The 18,883-nt window shown below is 43.7% G+C and overlaps 2 non-coding genes across 2 annotated transcripts; both read left to right on the top strand.

Annotated features, from left to right (window-relative positions):
- Positions 1–3,811: 3,811 nt before the first annotated feature.
- On the top strand, positions 3,812–3,919 carry LOC130952344 (small nucleolar RNA R71). Its single transcript, XR_009074529.1, has one exon. It is a non-coding gene; the product is annotated as a small nucleolar RNA R71 (small nucleolar RNA).
- A 5,540-nt stretch (positions 3,920–9,459) lies between these two features.
- On the top strand, positions 9,460–9,567 carry LOC130956477 (small nucleolar RNA R71). Its single transcript, XR_009077132.1, has one exon. It is a non-coding gene; the product is annotated as a small nucleolar RNA R71 (small nucleolar RNA).
- Positions 9,568–18,883: the final 9,316 nt, after the last annotated feature.

Here is an 18,883-nt window from a genome sequence, read left to right as displayed (position 1 = left end):
GACATTCATAACTTTAAGGCATAGACACTAAGACACTAATGATCACAAGACACAAACATGGATAAACATAAGCATAAAATTCGAAAAACAGAAGAATAAAGAACAAGGAAATCAAAGAACGGGTCCACCTTAGTGATGGCGGCTCTTTCTTCCTCTTGAAGATCCTATGGAGTGCTTGAGCTCCTCAATGTCTCTTCCTTGTCTTTGTTGCTCCTCCCTCATGATTCTTTGGTCTTCTCTAATTTCATGAAAGATGATGGAGTGTTCTTGATGCTCCACCCTTAGTTGTCCCATGTTGGAACTCAACTCTCCTAGGGAGGTGTTTAGTTGCTCCCAATAATTTTGTGGAGGAAAGTGCATCCCTTGAGGAATCTCAGGGATCTCATGATGAGAGGGGTCTCTTGTGTACTCCATCCTTTTCTTGGTGATGGGCTTATCCTCATCAATGGGGTATCTCCTTCTATGTCAACTCCAACTGAATAACAGAGGTGACAGATGAGATGAGGAAAGGCTAGCCTTGCCAAGGTGGAAGACTTGTCCGCCACTTTATAGAGTTCTTGGGCTATAACCTCATGAACTTCCACTTCTTCTCCAATCATGATGCTATGAATCATGATGGCCCGGTCTATGGTAACTTCGGACCGGTTGCTAGTGGGAATGATTGAGCGTTGAATGAACTCTAACCATCCTCTAGCCACGGGCTTGAGGTCATGCCTTCTTAATTGAACCGGCTTTCCTCTTGAATCTTGCTTCCATTGTGCGCCCTCTTCACATATGATTGTGAGGACTTGGTCCATCCTTTGATCAAAGTTGACCCTTCTTGTATAAGGATGCTCATCTCCTTGCATCATAGGCAAGTTGAACGCCACCCTTACACTCTCCGGACTAAAATCCAAGTATTTCCCCCGAACCATAGTGAGATAATTCTTTGGATTCGGGTTCACACTTTGGTCATGGTTCTTTGTGATCCATGCATTGGCATAGAACTCTTGAACCATCAAGATTCCGACTTGTTGAATGGGGTTGGTGAGTACTTCCCAACCTCTTCTTCGGATCTCATGGCGGATCTCCGGATATTCACCCTTTTTGAGTGAAAAGGGGACCTCGGGGATCACCTTCTTCAAGGCCACAACTTCATAGAAGTGGACTTGATGCACCCTTGAGAGGAATCTATCCATCTCCCATGACTCGGAGGTGGAAGCTTTTGCCTTCCCTTTCCTCTTTCTAGAGGTTTCTCCGGCCTTGGATGCCATAATGGTTATGGAAAAATGAAAAAGCAACGCTTTTACCACACCAAACTTAAAATGTTTGCTCGTCCTCGAGCAAAAGAAGAAAGAAGAGAGTAGAAGAAGAAGAAATGAGGAAGAGGGAGAAGGTGGTGTGTTCGGCCAAGAAGGGAAAGAATGGGTGTTTAGGTTGTGTGAAAATGAAGGGTTGAAGAAGGGTATATATAGGAGAGAGGGGGAGTAAGGGTTCGGCCATTATGGGTGGGTTTGGGAGGGAAAGTGGTTTGAATTTGAAGGGTGAGGTTGGTGGGGATTTATGAAGGATGGATGTGAGTGGTGAAGAGAAAGATGGGATTTGATAGGTGAAGGGTTTTTGGGGAAGAGGTTTTGAGGTGATTGGTGAGTGGGGGAAGAAGAGAGAGAGTGGTGGTGGGGTCCTGTGGGGTCCACAGATCCTGTGGTGTCAAGGAAAAGTCATCCCTGCACCAAGTGGCATCAAAATTCACGTTTTGAGCCATTTCTGGCGTTAAACGCCGGGCTGGTGCCCATTCCTAGCGTTTAACGCCAGGTTGTTACCCTTTACTGGCGTTTAACGCCAGTCTGGTGCCCCTTTCTGGCGTTAAACACCCAGAATGGTGCCAGACTGGGCGTTAAACGCCCAACAGCTAGCATTACTGGCGTTTGAACGCCAGCTTCTTCTCCTCCAGGGTGTGCTGTTTTTCTTCCTGTTTTTCATTCTGTTTTTGCTTTTTTCATTGTTTTTGTGACTTCTTATGATCATCAACCTACAAAAAAAATAAAATAACAAAAGAAAATAGTTAACTATAAAACATTGGGTTGCCTCCCAACAAGCGCTTCTTTAATGTCATTAGCTTGACAGAGGACTCCCATGGAGCCTCAGAAATACTCAGAACCGTGTTGGAACCTCCCAACACCAAACTTAGAGTTTGAGTGTGGGGGTTCAACACCAAACTTAGAGTTTGGTTGTGGCCTCCCAACACCAAACTTAGAGTTTGACTGTGGGGGCTCTGCTTGGCTCTGTTTGAGAGAAGCTCTTCATGCTTCCTCTCCATGATGATAGAGGGATGTCCTTGGGCCTTAAACACCAAGGATTTTTCATTCACTTGAATGATCAACTCTCCTCTATCAACATCAATCACAGCCTTTGCTGTGGCTAGGAAGGGTCTGCCAAGGATGATGGATTCATCCATGCACTTCCCAGTCTCTAGGACAATGAAATCAGTAGGAATGTAATGGTCTTCAATCTTCACCAAAACATTCTCTACAAGTCCATGAGCTTGTTTTCTTGAATTGTCTGCCATCTCTAATGAGATTCTTGCAGCTTGCACCTCAAAGATCCCTAATTTCTCCATTACAGAGAGGGGCATGAGGTTTACACTTGACCCTAAGTCACACAAGGCCTTCTTGAAGGTCATGGTGCCTATGGTACAAGGTATAGAAAACTTCCCAGGATCCTGCCTCTTTTGAGGCAGTTTCTGCCTAGACAAGTCATCCAGTTCTTTGGTGAGCAAAGGTGGTTCATCCTCCCAAGTCTCATTTCCAAATAACTTGTCATTTAGCTTCATGATTGCTCCAAGGTATTTAGCAACTTGCTCTTCAGTGACATACTCACCCTCTTCAGAGGAAGAATACTCATCAGAGCTCATGAATGGCAGAATTAAGTCCAATGGAATCTCTATGGTCTCATTTTGAGCCTCAGATTCCCATTGTTCCTCATTGAGGAACTCAGAGGAGATTGGTGCACGCCCATTGGGGTCTTCCTCAGTGGCGTCCACTTCCTCTCTTTCCTCTCCATATTCGGCCATGGTTATGGCTTTGCACTCTCCTTTTGGATTTTCTTCTGTATTACTTGGGAGAGTACTAGGAGGGAGTTCAGTGACTTTCTTACTCAGCTGACCCACTTGTCCTTCTAAATTCCTAATGGAGGACCTTGTTTCATTCATGAAACTTTGAGTGGTTTTGATTAGATCAGAGACCATTGTTGCTAAGTCAGAGGTATTCTGCTTAGAACTCTCTGTCTGTTGCTGAGAAGATGATGGAAAAGGCTTGTTGGTGCCAAGCCTGTTTCTTCCACCATTATTGTTATTGAAACCTTGTTGAGGTCTCTCTTGATTCTTCCATGAGAAATTTGGGTGATTTCTCCATGAAGAATTATAGGTGTTTCCATAGGGTTCTCCTAGGTAATTCACCTCTTCCATTGAAGGGTTCTCAGGATCATAAGCTTCTTCCTCAGATGAAGCTTCCTTAGTACTGCCAGGTGCATTTTGCATTCCAGACAGACTTTGAGAAATCAAATTGACTTGTTGAGTCAATATCTTGTTCTGAGCCAATATGGCATTCAGAGTATCAATCTCAAGAACTCCTTTCTTCTGATTAGTCCCATTGTTCATAGGATTCCTTTCAGAAGTGTACATGAATTGGTTATTTGCAACCATTTCAATTAGCTCTTGAGCCCCTGTAGGCGTCTTCTTCAGATGAAGAGATCCTCCAGCAGAGCTATCCAAAGACATCTTGGATAGTTCGGAGAGACCATCATAGAAGATACCTATGATGCTCCATTCAGAAAGCATGTCTGAGGGACATCTTCTGATTAATTGTTTGTATCTTTCCCAAGCTTCATAGAGGGATTCTCCATCCTTCTGTCTGAAGGTTTGGACTTCCACTCTAAGCTTACTCCATCTTTGAGGTGGAAAGAACTTTGCCAAGAAGGCATTGACTAGCTTTTCCCAAGAGTCCAGGCTTTCTTTAGGTTGAGAATCCAACCATATTCTAGCTCTGTCTCTTACAGCAAAAGGGAATAGCATCAGTCTGTAGACCTCAGGGTTAACCCCATTAGTCTTGACTGTGTCACAGATTTGCAAGAATTCAGCTAAGAACTGATGAGGATCTTCCATTGGAAGTCCATGGAACTTGCAATTCTGTTGCATTAGAGAAACTAATTGAGGCTTAAGCTCAAAGTTGTTTGCTCCAATGGCAGGGATAGAGATGCTTCTCCCATAGAAATCAGGAGTAGGTGCAGTGAAGTCACCCAGCACCTTCCTTGCATTGTTGGCATTGTTGTTGTTTTCGGCTGCCATGGGTTCTTCTTCCTTGAAGAATTCGGTCAGGTCCTCAACAGAGAGTTGTGCTTTAGCTTCTCTTAGCTTTCTCTTCAAGGTCCTTTCAGGTTCAGGATCAGCTTCAACAAGAATGCCTTTGTCTCTGCTCCTGCTCATATGAAAGAGAAGAGAACAAGAAAATGTGGAATCCTCTATGTCACAGTATAGAGATTCCTTGAAGTGTCAGAGGAAAAGAGAAATAGAAAGAAGAAGGAGAAGAATAATTCGAACTTTAATTAGATAAGGTTCGAATTGTGCATTAAGAAGGAGTGGTACTCCATAAATAGAAGGATGTGAGAAGGAGGGAAGAGAATTTTCGAAAATTCAATCAAAAGATTTTGAAAACATTTTGAAAAACACTTAATTGATTTTTGAAAATTGAAAGTGGAAAAGAAATCAAATGATTTTTGAAAAAGATTTTGAAATTAGAAATTAGAAAGATTTGATTGAAAACTATTTTAAAAAAATGTGGTTAAGAAGATATGATTAGTTTTAAAGAGATGTGATTGAGAAGATATGATTTGAAAACAATTTTAAGAGATATGTTTTGAAAACAATTTTAAAAGATTTGATTTTGAAAATTAATGACTTGCCTAACAAGAAAAGATATGATTCAAACATAAAACCTTCCTCAACAAAAAAAAAAAGGCAAAAAATGTTCAATCAAATCATTAATTGTTAGTAAGTATCTTTGAAAAAGGAAAGAAATTGATTTTGAAAACAATTGATTGAAAAGATATGATTTGAAAAAGATTTGATTTTGAAAAACTTTGAAAACTTGAAAAAATTTGATTTTGAAAACAAAATCTTCCCCCTAGCACCATCCTGGCGTTAAACCCCCAGAATGGTATACATTCTGGCGTTTAACGCCCAAAATGCTACCTCTTTGGGCGTTAAACGCCCAACCAGGTACCCTGGCTGGCGTTTAAACGCCAGTCTGCCTTCTTCACTGGGCATTTTTGAATGCTCAGCTTTTTCTGTATAATTCCTCTGCAGCATGTTCTGAATCTTCAATTCTTTGTATCATTGACTTGAAAAGACACAAATTAAAAGTATTTTTGGATTTTTAATAATCAAAATGCAATAAGAATCAAATAACAATGCATGCAAGACACCAAACTTAGCAGTTTGTATACTACTAACACTATATGAGACACATAAACACTCAAGCCAAAAGAATTCAAAGATCAAAACAAAGAAATATATGCATGGATTCGAAAAAATATGATATAAACATGCATTTGACACTAAACCTAAGATGAGACTCTAGACTTAAACAAGAAATATTTTTGGATTTTATGATTTTTTGAATTTTTTTTTTGTGTTTTTCGAAAATTAAGTGGAAAAAGATATCAAAATTCTTAATGAGAATTCCAGGAATCAGTGCAATGCTAGTCTAAGACTCCGGTCCAGGAATTAGACATGGCTTCACAGCCAGCCAAGCTTTCAAAGAAAACTTCGGTCCAAAACACTAGACATGACCAAAGGTCAGCCAAGCCTTAGCAGATCACTGCTCCAAAAGCAAAATTGATAAAAATCAACAAGCTCTTGTGGTGATAAGTTGAAACCTCGGTCCAATCAGATTAGACATGGCTTCTCAGCCAGCCAGATTTCAACAAATCATCATGAAACTCTAGAATTCATCTTCAAGAATTTCGAAAAAAAAATAAATACCTAATCTAAGCAACAAGATGAACCGTCAGTTGTCCAAACTAGAACAATCCCAGGCATTGTTACCAAAAGCTTGCTCAAAACTTGAACAATCCCCGGCAACGGCGCCAAAAACTTGGTAGCGCGAAATTGTGAACAATACTTTTCACAACTCTCATAATCCCTGGTCATGAACTCCAAAAACTTGGTGGTTCAATTCCATGGCATTACACAACTTCGCACAACTAACCAGCAAGTGCACTGGGTCGTCCAAGTAATACCTTACGTGAGTAAGGGTCGATCCCACGGAGATTGTTAGCATTGAAGCAAGCTATGGTCATCTTGTAAATCTTAGTCAGGCAGACTCAAATGGATATGGTGATAAACGAAAATAATATAAAAGATAAGGATAGTGATACTTATGTAGTTCATTGGTAGGAATTTCAGATAAGCGCATGAAGATGCCTTCCCTTCCGTCTCTCTGCTTTCCTACTGCCTTCATCCAATCCTTCTTACTCCTTTCCATGGCAAGCTCGTGTAGGGTTTCACTGTTGTCAGCAGCTACCTCCCATCCTCTCAGTGAAAATACGTCCCTGATGCTCTGTCACAGCATAGGCTAATCATCTGTCGGTTCTCGTTCAGGCCGGAATAATATCCATTGATACTTTTGCGTCTGTCACTAACGCCCTAGCCTGCTAGGAGTTTGAAGCACGTCACAGTCATTCAGTCATTGAATCCTACTCAGAATACCACAGACAAGGTTAGACCTTCCGGATTCTCTTGAATGCCGCCATCAATTCTCGCCTATACCACGAAGACTCTGATCTCACGGAATGGTTGGCTCGTTTGTCAAGCGAGCACTCGGTTGTCAGGCGATCAACCATGCATCGTGCAATCAGGAATCCAAGAGATATTCACTAAGCCTCTAATGCTTGTAGAACAAGAATGGTTGTCAGTCACCTTGTTCATGGGTGAGAATGGTGATGGGCGTCAATCATCACCTTCATCAGGTTGAAGAACAAGTGATATCTTGGACAAAGAACAAGCGGAATTGAATAGAAGAACAATAGTAATTGTATTGATACTCGAGGTACAGCAGAGCTCCACACCTTAATCTATGGTGTGTAGAAACTCCACCGTTGAAAATACATAAGAACAAGGTCTAGGCATGGCCGAATGGCCAGCCTCCCAAAGTGATCAAAAGATCTCTAGAAAAAGGTTCCAAAGATCCGAAGATTCTTAATACAATAGTAAAAGGTCCTACTTATAGAAAACTAGTAGCCTAAGGTGTACAGAAATGAGTAAATGACATAAAAATCCACTTCCGGGCCCACTTGGTGTGTGCTTGGGCTGAGCAATGAAGCATTTTCGTGTAGAGACTCTTCTTGGAGTTAAACGCCAGCTTTAGTGCCAGTTTGGGCGTTTAACTCCCAATTAGGTGCCAGTTCCGGCGTTTAACGCTGGAATTTCTTGAGGTGACTTTGAACGCCGGTTTGGGCCATCAAATCTTGGGCAAAGTATGGACTATTATATATTGCTGGAAAGCCCAGGATGTCTACCTTCCAACGCCGTTGAGAGCGCGCCAATTGGGCTTCTGTAGCTCCAGAAAATCCACTTCGAGTGCAGGGAGGTCAGAATCCAACAGCATCTGCAGTCCTTTTGAGTCTCTGGATCAGATTTTTGCTCAGATCCCTCAATTTCAGCCAGAAAATACCTGAAATCACAGAAAAACACACAAACTCATAGTAAAGTCCAGAAAAGTGAATTTTAACTAAAAACTAATAAAAATATACTAAAACTAACTAGATCATACTAAAAACATACTAAAAACAATGCCAAAAAGCATACAAATTATCCGCTCATCATGGCCTCCCAACACCAAACTTAGAGTTTGACTGTGGGGGCTCTGTTTGGCTCTGTTTTGATAGAAGCTCTTCATGCTTCTTCTCCATGGTGATAGAGGGATATCCTTGAGCCTTAAATACAAAGGATTTTTCATTCACTTGAATGATCAGTTCACCTCCATCAACATCAATCACAGCCTTTGCTGTGGCTAGGAAGGGTCTGCCAAGGATGATAGATTCATCCATGCACTTCCCAGTCTCTAGGACTATGAAATCAGTAGGGATGTAATGGTCTTCAATCTTAACCAAAACGTTCTCTACAAGTCCATAAGCTTGTTTTCTTGAGTTGTCTGCCATCTCTAGTGAGATTCTTGCAGCTTGCACCTCAAAGATCCCTAGCTTCTCCATTACAGAGAGAGGCATGAGGTTTACACTTGACCCTAAGTCACACAGAGCCTTCTTGAAGGTCATGGTGCCTATGGTACAAGGTATTGAAAACTTCCCAGGATCTTGTCTCTTTTGAGGTAATTCCTCCCTAGACAAGTCATCCAGTTCTTTGGTGAGCAAAGGGGGTTCATCCTCCCAAGTCTCATTTCCAAATAACTTGTCATTTAGCTTCATGATTGCTCCAAGGTATTTAGCAACTTGCTCTTCAGTGACATACTCATCCTCTTCAGAGGAAGAATATTCATCAGAGCTCATGAATGGCAGAAGTAATTCCAATGGAATCTCTATGGTCTCATTTTGAGCCTCAGATTCCCATGGTTCCTCATTGGGGAACTCAGAGGAGGTTGGTGCACGCCCATTGAGGTCTTCCTCAGTGGCGTCCACCTCCTCTCTTTCCTCTCCATATTCGGCCATGGTTATGGCTTTACACTCTCCTTTTGGATTTTCTTCTGTGTTGCTTGGGAGAGTACTAGGAGGGAGTTCAGTAATTTTCTTGCTCAGCTGACCCACTTGTCCTTCCAAATTTCTGATGGAGGACCTTGTTTCATTCATGAAACTTTGAGTGGTTTTGATTAGATCAGAGACCATTGTTGCTAAGTCAGAGGTATTCTGCTTAGAACTCTCTGTCTGTTGCTGAGAAGATGATGGAAAAGGCTTGCCATTGCTAAACCTGTTTCTTCCACCATTATTGTTATTGAAACCTTGTTGAGGTCTCTCTTGATTCTTCCATGAGAAATTTGGATGATTTCTCCATGAAGAATTATAGGTGTTTCCATAGGGCTCTCCTAGGTAATTCACCTCTTCCATTGAAGGGTTCTCAGGATCATAGGCTTCTTCCTCAGATGAAGCATCCTTAGTACTGCCAGGTGCATTTTGCATTCCAGACAGACTTTGAGAAATCAAATTGACTTGTTGAGTCAATATCTTGTTCTGAGCCAGAATGGCATTCAGAGCATCAATCTCAAGAACTCCTTTCTTCTGATTAGTCCCATTGTTCACAGGATTCCTTTCAGAAGTGTACATGAATTGGTTATTTGCAACCATTTCAATGAGTTCCTGAGCCTCTGTAGGCGTCTTCTTCAGATGAAGAGATCCTCCAGCAGAGCTATCCAAAGACATCTTGGATAGTTCAGAGAGACCATCATAGAAAATACCTATGATGCTCCATTCAGAAAGCATGTCTGAGGGACATTTTTTGATTAATTGTTTGTATCTTTCCCAAGCTTCATAGAGGGATTCTCCATCCTTCTGTCTGAAGGTTTGGACTTCCACTCTAAGCTTACTCCATTTTTGAGGTGGAAAGAACTTTGCCAAGAAGGCATTGACTAGCTTTTCCCAAGAGTTCAGGCTATCTTTAGGTTGTGAATCCAACCATATTCTAGCTCTGTCTCTTACAGCAAAAGGAAATAGCATCAGTCTGTAGACCTCAGGGTCAACCCCATTAGTCTTGACTGTGTCACAGATTTGCAAGAACTCAGCTAAAAACTGATGAGGATCTTCCATTGGAAGTCCATGGAATTTGCAATTCTGTTGCATTAGAGAAACTAATTGAGGCTTAAGCTCAAAGTTGTTTGCTCCAATGGCAGGGATAGAGATGCTTCTCCCATAGAAGTTGGGAGTAGGTGCAGTAAAGTCACCCAGCACCTTCCTTACATTGTTGGCATTGTTGTTGTTTTCGGCTGCCATGTGTTCTTCTTCCTTGAAGAATTCGGTCAGGTCCTCTAAAGAGAGTTGTGCTTTGGCTTCCCTTAGCTTTCTCTTCAAGGTCCTTTCAGGTTCAGGGTCAGCTTCAACAAGAATGCCTTTGTCTCTGCTCCTGCTCATATGAAAAAGAAGAGAACAAGAAGATGTGGACTCCTCTGTCACAGTATAGAGATTCCTTGAGGTGTCAGAGGAAAAGAAAAATAGAAGAAAGAAGGTAGAAGAATTCGAACTTGATGAGATAAAGTTCGAATTGTGCATTAAGAAGGAGTAGTACTCCATAAATAGAAGGATGTGAGAAGGAAGGAAGAGAATTTTTGAAAATTAATTAGAAAGATGTCAAAAATATTTTAAAAATTGATTGATAATTTTCAAAAATTGAAAGTGGAAAAGAAATCAAGTGATTTTTGAAAAAGATTTTGAAATTAGAAGTTAAAAAGATTTGATTGAAAGCTGATTTTGAAAAAGATGTGATTAAAGAGATATGATTGAAAAGATTTGATTTAAAAACAATTTTAAAAGATATGTTTTGAAAACAATTTTTTTAAAAGATTTAATTTTGAAAATCAATGACTTGTCTAACAAGAAAAGATATGATTCAAACATTAAACCTTCCTCAACAGAAAAGGCAACATATTTGAGATGTTCAATCAATTCATTAATTGTTAGTAAGTATCTTTGAAAAAGGAAAGGAATTGATTTTGAAAACATTTGATTGAAAAGATATGATTTGAAAAAGATTTGATTTTGAAAAGCTTAGAAAACTTTAAAAAAATTGATTTGAAAAACAAAATCTTCCCCCTTTGCCATCCTGGCGTTAAACGCCTAGAATGGCCTCCATTCTGGCGTTTAACGCCCAAAATGCTACCTCTTTGGGCGTTAAACGCCCAACCAGGTACCCTGGCTGGCGTTTAAACGCCAGTCTGTCTTCTTCACTGGGCATTTTTGAATGCTCAGCTTTTTCTGTATAATTCCTCTGCAGCATGTTCTGAATCTTCAATTCTTTGTATTATTGACTTGAAAAGACACAAATTAAAAATATTTTTGGATTTTTAATAATCAAAATGCAACAAGAATGAAATAACAATGCATGCAAGACACCAAACTTAAGATGAGACTAGTGTCTCAACAAGGAACATAACATATTTTTGGTTTTTATGAAAATTTTTTTGATTTTTTTGTGTTTTTCGAAAATTAAGTGGAAAAAGATATCAAAATTCTTAATGAGAATTCCAGGAATCAGTGCAATGTTAGTCTAAGACTCCGGTCCAGAAATTAGACATGGCTTCACAGCCAGCGAAGCTTTCAAAGAAAGCTTTGGTCCAAAACACTAGACATGGCCAAAGGCCAGCCAAGCCTTAGCAGATCACTGCTCCAAAAGCAAGATTTGATAAAAATCAACAAGCTCTTGTGATGATAAGTTGAAACCTCGGTCCAATGAGATTAGACATGGCTTCTCAGCCAGCCAGATTTCAACAAATCATCATGAAACTCTAGAATTCATCTTCAAGAATTTCGAAAAAAAAATACCTAATCTAAGCAACAAGATGTACCGTCAGTTGTCCAAACTGAACAATCCCCGGCAACGGCGCCAAAAACTTGGTGCTTGTTGCCGGATCTTGGCACTGATGTTACCGGACAAAAAAGCTTGCTCAAAACTTGAACAATCCCCGGCAACGGCGCCAAAAACTTGGTGCGCGAAATTGTGAACAATACTTTTCACAACTCTCATAATCCCCGGTCATGAACTCCAAAAACTTGGTAGTTCAATTCCATGGCACTACACAACTTCGCACAACTAACCAGCAAGTGCACTGGGTCGTCCAAGTAATACCTTACGTGAGTAAGGGTCGATCCCACGGAGATTGTTAGTATGAAGCAAGCTATGGTCATCTTGTAAATCTTAGTCAGGCAAACTCAAATGGATATGATGATGAACGCATAAAACATAAAGATAAAGATAGAGATACTTATGTAATTCATTGGTAGGAACTTCAGATAAGCGCATGAAGATGCCTTCCCTTCCGTCTCTCTGCTTTCCTACTGTCTTCATCCAATCCTTCTTACTCCTTTCCATGGCAAGCTCGTGTAGGGTTTCACCGTTGTCAATGGCTACCTCCCATCCTCTCAGTGAAAGCGATTGCATATGCTCTGTCACAGCATAGCGGAATTCAGCTGTCGGTTCTCGGTCAGGCCGGAATAATATCCATCGATACTTTTGCGTCTGTCACTAACGCCCCGCCTGCTAGGAGTTTGAAGCACGTCACAGTCATTCAGTCATTGAATCCTACTCAGAATACCACAGACAAGGTTAGACCTTCCGGATTCTCTTGAATGCTGCCATCAGTTCTCGCCTATACCACGAAGACTCTGATCTCACGGAATGGTTGGCTCGTTTGTCAGGCGAGCACTCGGTTGTCAGGCGATCAACCATGCATCGTGCAATCAGGAATCCAAGAGATATTCACTAGAGCCTTGGTTGCTTGTAGAACAAGAGTGGTTGTCAGTCACCTTGTTCATAAGTGAGAATGATGATGAGTGTCACGGATCATCACATTCATCAAGTTGAAGAACAAGTGATATCTTAGAACAAGAACAAGCGGAATTGAATGGAAGAACAATAGTAATTGCATTAATACTCGAGGTACAGCAGAGCTCCACACCTTAATCTATGGTGTGTAGAAACTCCACCGTTGAAAATACATAAGCATAAGGTCTAGGCATGGCCGAATGGCCAGCCTCCCAATGATCTAAGATAGCATAAAACGAAGATAGCTACCAAAGTCCTCTAATACAATAGTAAAAGGTCCTACTTATAGAAAACTAGTAGCCTAAGGTGTACATAGATAAGTAAATGACATAAAAATCCACTTCCGGGCCCACTTGGTGTGTGCTTGGGCTGAGCAATGAAGCAATTTCGTGTAGAGACTCTTCTTGGAGTTAAACGCCAGCTTTTATGCCAGTTTGGGCGTTTAACTCCCATTTGGGTGCCAGTTCCAGCGTTTAACACTGGGATTTCTTGAGGTGACTTTGAACGCCGGTTTGGGCCATCAAATCTTGGGCAAAGGATGGACTATCATATATTGCTGGAAAGCCCAGGATGTCTACTTTCCAACGCCGTTGAGAGCGCGCCAATTGGGCTTCTGTAGCTCCAGAAAATCCACTTCGAGTGCATGAAGGTCAGAATCCAACAACATCTGCAGTCCTTTTCAGTCTCTGAATCAGATTTTTGCTCAGAACCTTCAATTTCAGCCAGAAAATACCTGAAATCACAGAAAAACACACAAACTCATAGTAAAGTCCAGAAAAGTGAATTTTAACTAAAAACTAATAAAAATATACTAAAAACTCAACTAAAACTACTGAAAACATACTAAAAACAATGCCAAAAAGTGTATAAATTATCCGCTCATCAGACGCCCGCGTGCGAGGAAGCTTTTAGGCATTTCAAGGAAATCCTGGCGGCACCCCATGTTCTCGGAAAACCAAAGGTCGGGGAGCCGCTGTACCTGTACCTCGCCATAACAGGAGAAGTCCTGGCCGGGGTTCTGGTAAGAGAAGAAGGGAAGGCTCAACAACCGGTCTATTTCATGAGCAGAGCCTTACAAGGGGCAGAATCAAGGTACAGCAAACTGGAAAAGCTAGCTCTAGCACTCTTGACCTCTTCACGGAGGTTAAAACAATACTTCCAAAGTCACCGGATAGTCGTAAGAACGGACCAAGGGATCCGACAAGTGCTCCAAAAACCCGACCTGGCAGGAAGGATGATGACTTAGTCCATCAAACTTTCCCAATATGACATACGGTACGAGCCCCGGCAAGCAATCAAGGCGCAAGCAATGGCAGATTTTTTAGTAGAAGTAACAGGAGATCCAACCGAAGAAACGAGCGCACGGTGGAAGCTCCACGTAGACGGGGCCTCCCACCAGACCTCTGGGGGTGCCGGGATCATCCTGGAAAGCCCGGTTGGAGTCGTATACGAGCAGTCGATCAGGTTCGAATTCCCCGTCTCGAACAACCAGGCAGAATACGAAGCCCTCATAGGGGGCTTAACCCTAGCAGCGGAAGTCAGAGCAACAAGGCTGGAAATATGCAGCGACTCGCAGGTCGTCACCTCCTAGGTAAACGGGAGCTATCAAGCCAGAGACTCATTATTACAAAAGTACTTGGAAAAAGTCAAGGATTTGAGCCAAAAGTTTGAGGAGGTCACGGTCCACCACGTGCCCAGAGAAAGGAACACACGGGCAGATCTCCTATCAAAATTGGCCAGCACTAAACCGGGAGAAGGCAACCGATCTCTCATCCAAGGTATGACGAGGGAGCCGGCGGTCACCCTACATCTATCAAGGCTAGGTTCTTCATGGCTAGACCCCATCACCAGCTTCTTAGAAAATGGCAAACTCCCCGACGACGAAAAGGATGCCGCGAAACTGAGAAGGGAAGCAGCCAAATACGCGGTCATTCAAGGACAGCTATTCAAGAAAGGGCTCAACCAGCCCCTACTGAAGTGCCTACACCCCGACCAGACGGACTACGTCCTCAGGGAAGTCCATGAAGGCTGCTGTGGACATCACATAGGGGGCAAAGCCTTAGCAAGAAAGTTAGTCCGGGCTGTGTACTATTGGCCATCAATGATGGCAGACTCTAAAGAATTTGTCAGGAAATACACCAAGTGTCAAGAGAACGCCAATTTCCACAGGGCACCGGCCTCCGAGCTAAGCCTGTTAACGGCCTCCCGACCATTCGCACAATGGGGAGTCGATCTACTGGGACCTTTCCCAGTTGGCCCCGGACAAGTCAAGTACCTTATAGTCGCCATTGACTACTACACCAAATGGATAGAGGCTGAGCCGCTGGCCAGCATATCCTCGTCCGATTGTAGAAAATTCATGTGGAGGCAGGTGATAACGCGATTCGGGATCCCGGAGATCGTTATCTCAGACAACGGCACACAGTTTACCGACAAGAAGTTCACGGAGTTCCTCACCGGCCTGGGTATAAGACAGAAGTTCTCCTCGGTAGAACACCCCCAAACGAACAGACAGGTGGAGTCCGCGAACAAGATTATCCTGTTAGGGCTAAAGAAGCGACTGGATAATAAAAAAGGCGCTTGGGCAGATGAGCTCGCCTCGGTCCTCTGGTCTTACCGAACAACCGAGCAGTCCTCCACCAAGGAGACCCCCTATCGACTAACATACGGGTTAGACGCAGTAATACCCGTAGAGGTCGGGGAACCGAGCCCGCGACTACTTCTGAAAGGAGTAGGGGAAGCCGTGGAGAAGGACCTGATAGACGAAGCCAGAGAAATGGCCCATCTGACGGAAACAGCGCTGAAACAAAGAGTGGCACTACGCTACAACGCCAAAGTGCTCAAAAGAGAGTTTGAACCAAATGATCTCGTCCTAAGGCGCAACGACATCGGCTTGTCGATCCTAGGAGAAGGCAAACTGGCAACAAACTGGGAAGGCCCCTATAGAGTCAAAGAAGTGATGGGTAAAGGCGCTTTCAAGCTGGAAAGGCTCGATGGCAAAGAAATCCCAAGAACGTGGAATGCGAGCAACCTGAGAAGGTTTTACTCCTAGCACATGAGGCGACATACCGACCACCCGAGCTAAGTATTTAACGCGTCTGAATTGTACTTTTCGTTAGGGCATTTTACGCAATTTCCGAATAAAATATACTTGTGCAAATTTTTTCTCTCTTTTGTTTTGTTCCACTACGCAAGCGAAAACCTCCCCCACTCAACAACAACGCACGGCCCCGGGACTGATCACCCCGGAAACCCATCAATCACCACAATACGAAACGGCTATACGTAAAGCCACGATTCGGCTCAACCAACTTAGCCGAAATATTACCAATACGGTAAAACAAATGACAACCGCAAACCAATAACGGTGAATATAAACGACTACACAACCAGACGAACAAAAAAGTGTTGATTATAATAACACGGGCAAACAACCCGGTAAAACAACAGTTCGCAAAAGCCAAAACGGCCAACCAAAAGTTTCATACAAGTCGTAAGGAATCATTTTTTGGGAACGTCAATAATCTTGCCGTCTTTGATCACCTTGAAAACACCAATTGCTGACGTATCGAAGTCAGGAGCAACAACTTTGACCTGAGCTTTAAGGGCCTCCTCCGTTGCCAGGATCGCACCCTTCCCCTGCTTGACGACGTCTTTGTACTTTGTTTTTAACGCTGTTAGTTCAGCTTCTACGGCTTGTTTCTCCTTCTCCATCGCGGTCACCCGTCCTTGTGCCGCGCCGACCTGACTCTCTAAAGTCATTTCGTGCTCAACAAGACGTGAAATCGTAGCGTCTGACTCTTCCAACTTCTTCTCAGCGGCAGCGACCTTCTTCTCAGCAGTAGTTGCCTTCTTCTCGACAGCGTCAAGCTTCTCATTAGATTGGGTCAGCTGCTCCCGGAGAGTCTCAACTTCGCGTTTAAGCTCGTTATTAGCCTTTCCAGCAGATTCCAACCTCCTGCGAAGAGATTCCATCCCAGACAGCTCGAACTCGGCTTTCCGAGCTATCACTGCGCCTCGCAAGAGGGTACGATATATCCACCTCGCTTGCCCGGCAAGGGATGACTCATGAAAATGCTCTTCAGTACCAGGAATCAGCTGAGAATCTATAAAGTTCCCGGCGTCAAAATTCTTCTCCATGACAGTAAGAACCCCCTCAGGACTGCTGGACATCTTCCTCTTCCTTTTGAGGCTAGGAACCTCCTCCACCTCGTCATCGGCATCAGGGTTAGACGTCGAACCCCCAGTGCCGACCACTTCGCGGAAGGGGAAAACGTGAACCACCTTGTCACCTTGAACCGAGACACCCTGAGCTGAGGTGCCGGTCTCGTCGACCGCAGCCCCTTGCTCGGAAGCGGCCTTGTCCTTCGGGGGAGCAGCAGAGTTCTCATTACCTCCCTCGTCGTTACTCGCGCACAGGAAGGTTTGGAATAAGTTAGGGAGACCCGTTATCTCGGCAGACATTCCCACTGTAAAAAGAAAAAGAAGTCCGTTAGTCGCAATGAGTTATTAGGAAAAGCAAGAAGCTAAGAGACAAAGCAAGCAAAGATTTCTCACAAATATAGCTCCGACCGGCCTCCCGGTCACCCATGAGGAGGTGAAGATTCACGTGATTCCTCCTAAAGATTGCCAGCAACACTTCGGCAATCCTCCTGTCCACCGCAGACATGCCCTTATAGGATACTTTAACAAAGGCATTGGATCCTGCCCCGAAGCTCCAATAAGTCGGGATGAGGTGTGCCCCCTCCAACGACAACCAAAAGGGATGATGACCTTTGACTGGGCGGACCTTGAAATATTTATCCTTAAATCCATGATAGGAGTCCTCAAACAGACCAAAAATCCTCCGACCTTGGGCAGACCGGAAGGACATGAACCCCTTCTTATGTTTCCCTTCCTTCGAAGGGTTTGTAAGATTGAAAAAGAAAAGAAAAACATCTACAGACACCGGTAGCTCGAGATATTCACAAACCATCTCGAAACAGCAGATTGAAGCCCAGCTGTTCGGATGCAACTGCGACGGCGCCACGGAAATCCGACTTAGAAGCGCCATTTGGAAGGCGGAAAATGGAATACGAACCCCCACTTGAGTAAACATGGATTTGTAGAACCAAATCCAGTCGGCAACTCGGGGAGCGTGGAAATTGAGCTCATACAAGCGCTCATGAGGAGCCGGGACGAAAACGTCGTAATTGGCCTCCTCGTCGGTCCCTCCGCACAAGTACACATTTTGACGGAACTCGGTGAGCTCCTCCTTGCCCATTTGGTTGGGAGAGTCCTTTACGTCAGAGACAACCCAGGCGTAGGGGTCATATACCGCGGGAGAAGGGGAAGCCCGGGAGGCGGTGCGAGCCATACCTACATAGGGGGACCATCCAGTCAGTCTAAGAGGTCGGGTGCTCGGAGCGAATACAGAAGCTACCCCCACACTACTCCCCAACTAAGGCTAAACACAATTAAAAACGTAAAAGGTCCAAACAAAGTCACACTAAGAATGGCAACCCCCCTAGGACCTAAGATCAACCATCATGCAAGATAAACATACGGCATGCACAAAAAGAAGTAATGGCAGAAGCAAAAGAATGACAAAAAGATAAAGGAAATTACCTGTGCTGATAACAAAAATCTGGAAAGAAGGCAGCAACAAACGCCCTGGAATTGATAAGGAAGAAGAAGAGGGAGGATGGCAGAATTGGAATCGGAGGAGATGATCGCCAAATGAATCCCAAAAGCACTACTGAACAGTTTTAAAACCACCATCAAAGGGAGCGCGAAAGTCGAGGGGCATATCAGTCTTTGCATAAAAGGCTTTAAACCCATTATGAGCATTTAATGCTTGGCGCGAAAAATGAGGCAGTAACTAATCACCCCAGCAGCAAACAGGCATGCGCGAAAGGGGCACGTCCTCCCCACGGACGTCCGAATTGGCGACAACACAAGAGGTCAGGAACGTCGCGTCACCAACAGCCCACGCGGCTGTTGCTCACGCGTCGGAGGCACTGTTACAACCTGGCCCAAGAAAGAACTTGGGCGTACCCGACCCGATCACTACCCGACCTCAACGGTCAGGTGACCCGAACCTGTCCGACCCACGCATCCTTCCGGGACAGCTGGCCACCACAGCTGTACAAGGAAACTTCGAAGAAGGTGGGTTCTGCCCTCCTGGGGCCCACATCTGACATGGTATATAAGGGAAGGGTCCTACCCTCCCCCAAGGTACGTCACACTTTCCACCTAACCTATTCCTCGCCTGCACACTAGCTGACTAGAGTGTCGGAGTGTCTTTGCAGGTGGCACCCCCTCTTTCCTTCCACCACGAGAGCTCGGCTACCCGGTAGATCCGAACCCAGCATGGCCACGATTGAA

The sequence above is a fragment of the Arachis stenosperma genome, chromosome 1 (genome assembly GCF_014773155.1).
Source record: "Arachis stenosperma cultivar V10309 chromosome 1, arast.V10309.gnm1.PFL2, whole genome shotgun sequence".
In the NCBI taxonomy this organism is placed as follows: Eukaryota; Viridiplantae; Streptophyta; class Magnoliopsida; order Fabales; family Fabaceae; genus Arachis; species Arachis stenosperma.
The sequence above is the reverse complement of the archived record's forward strand: the minus strand, read 5'-3'. Positions and strand labels throughout refer to the sequence as shown.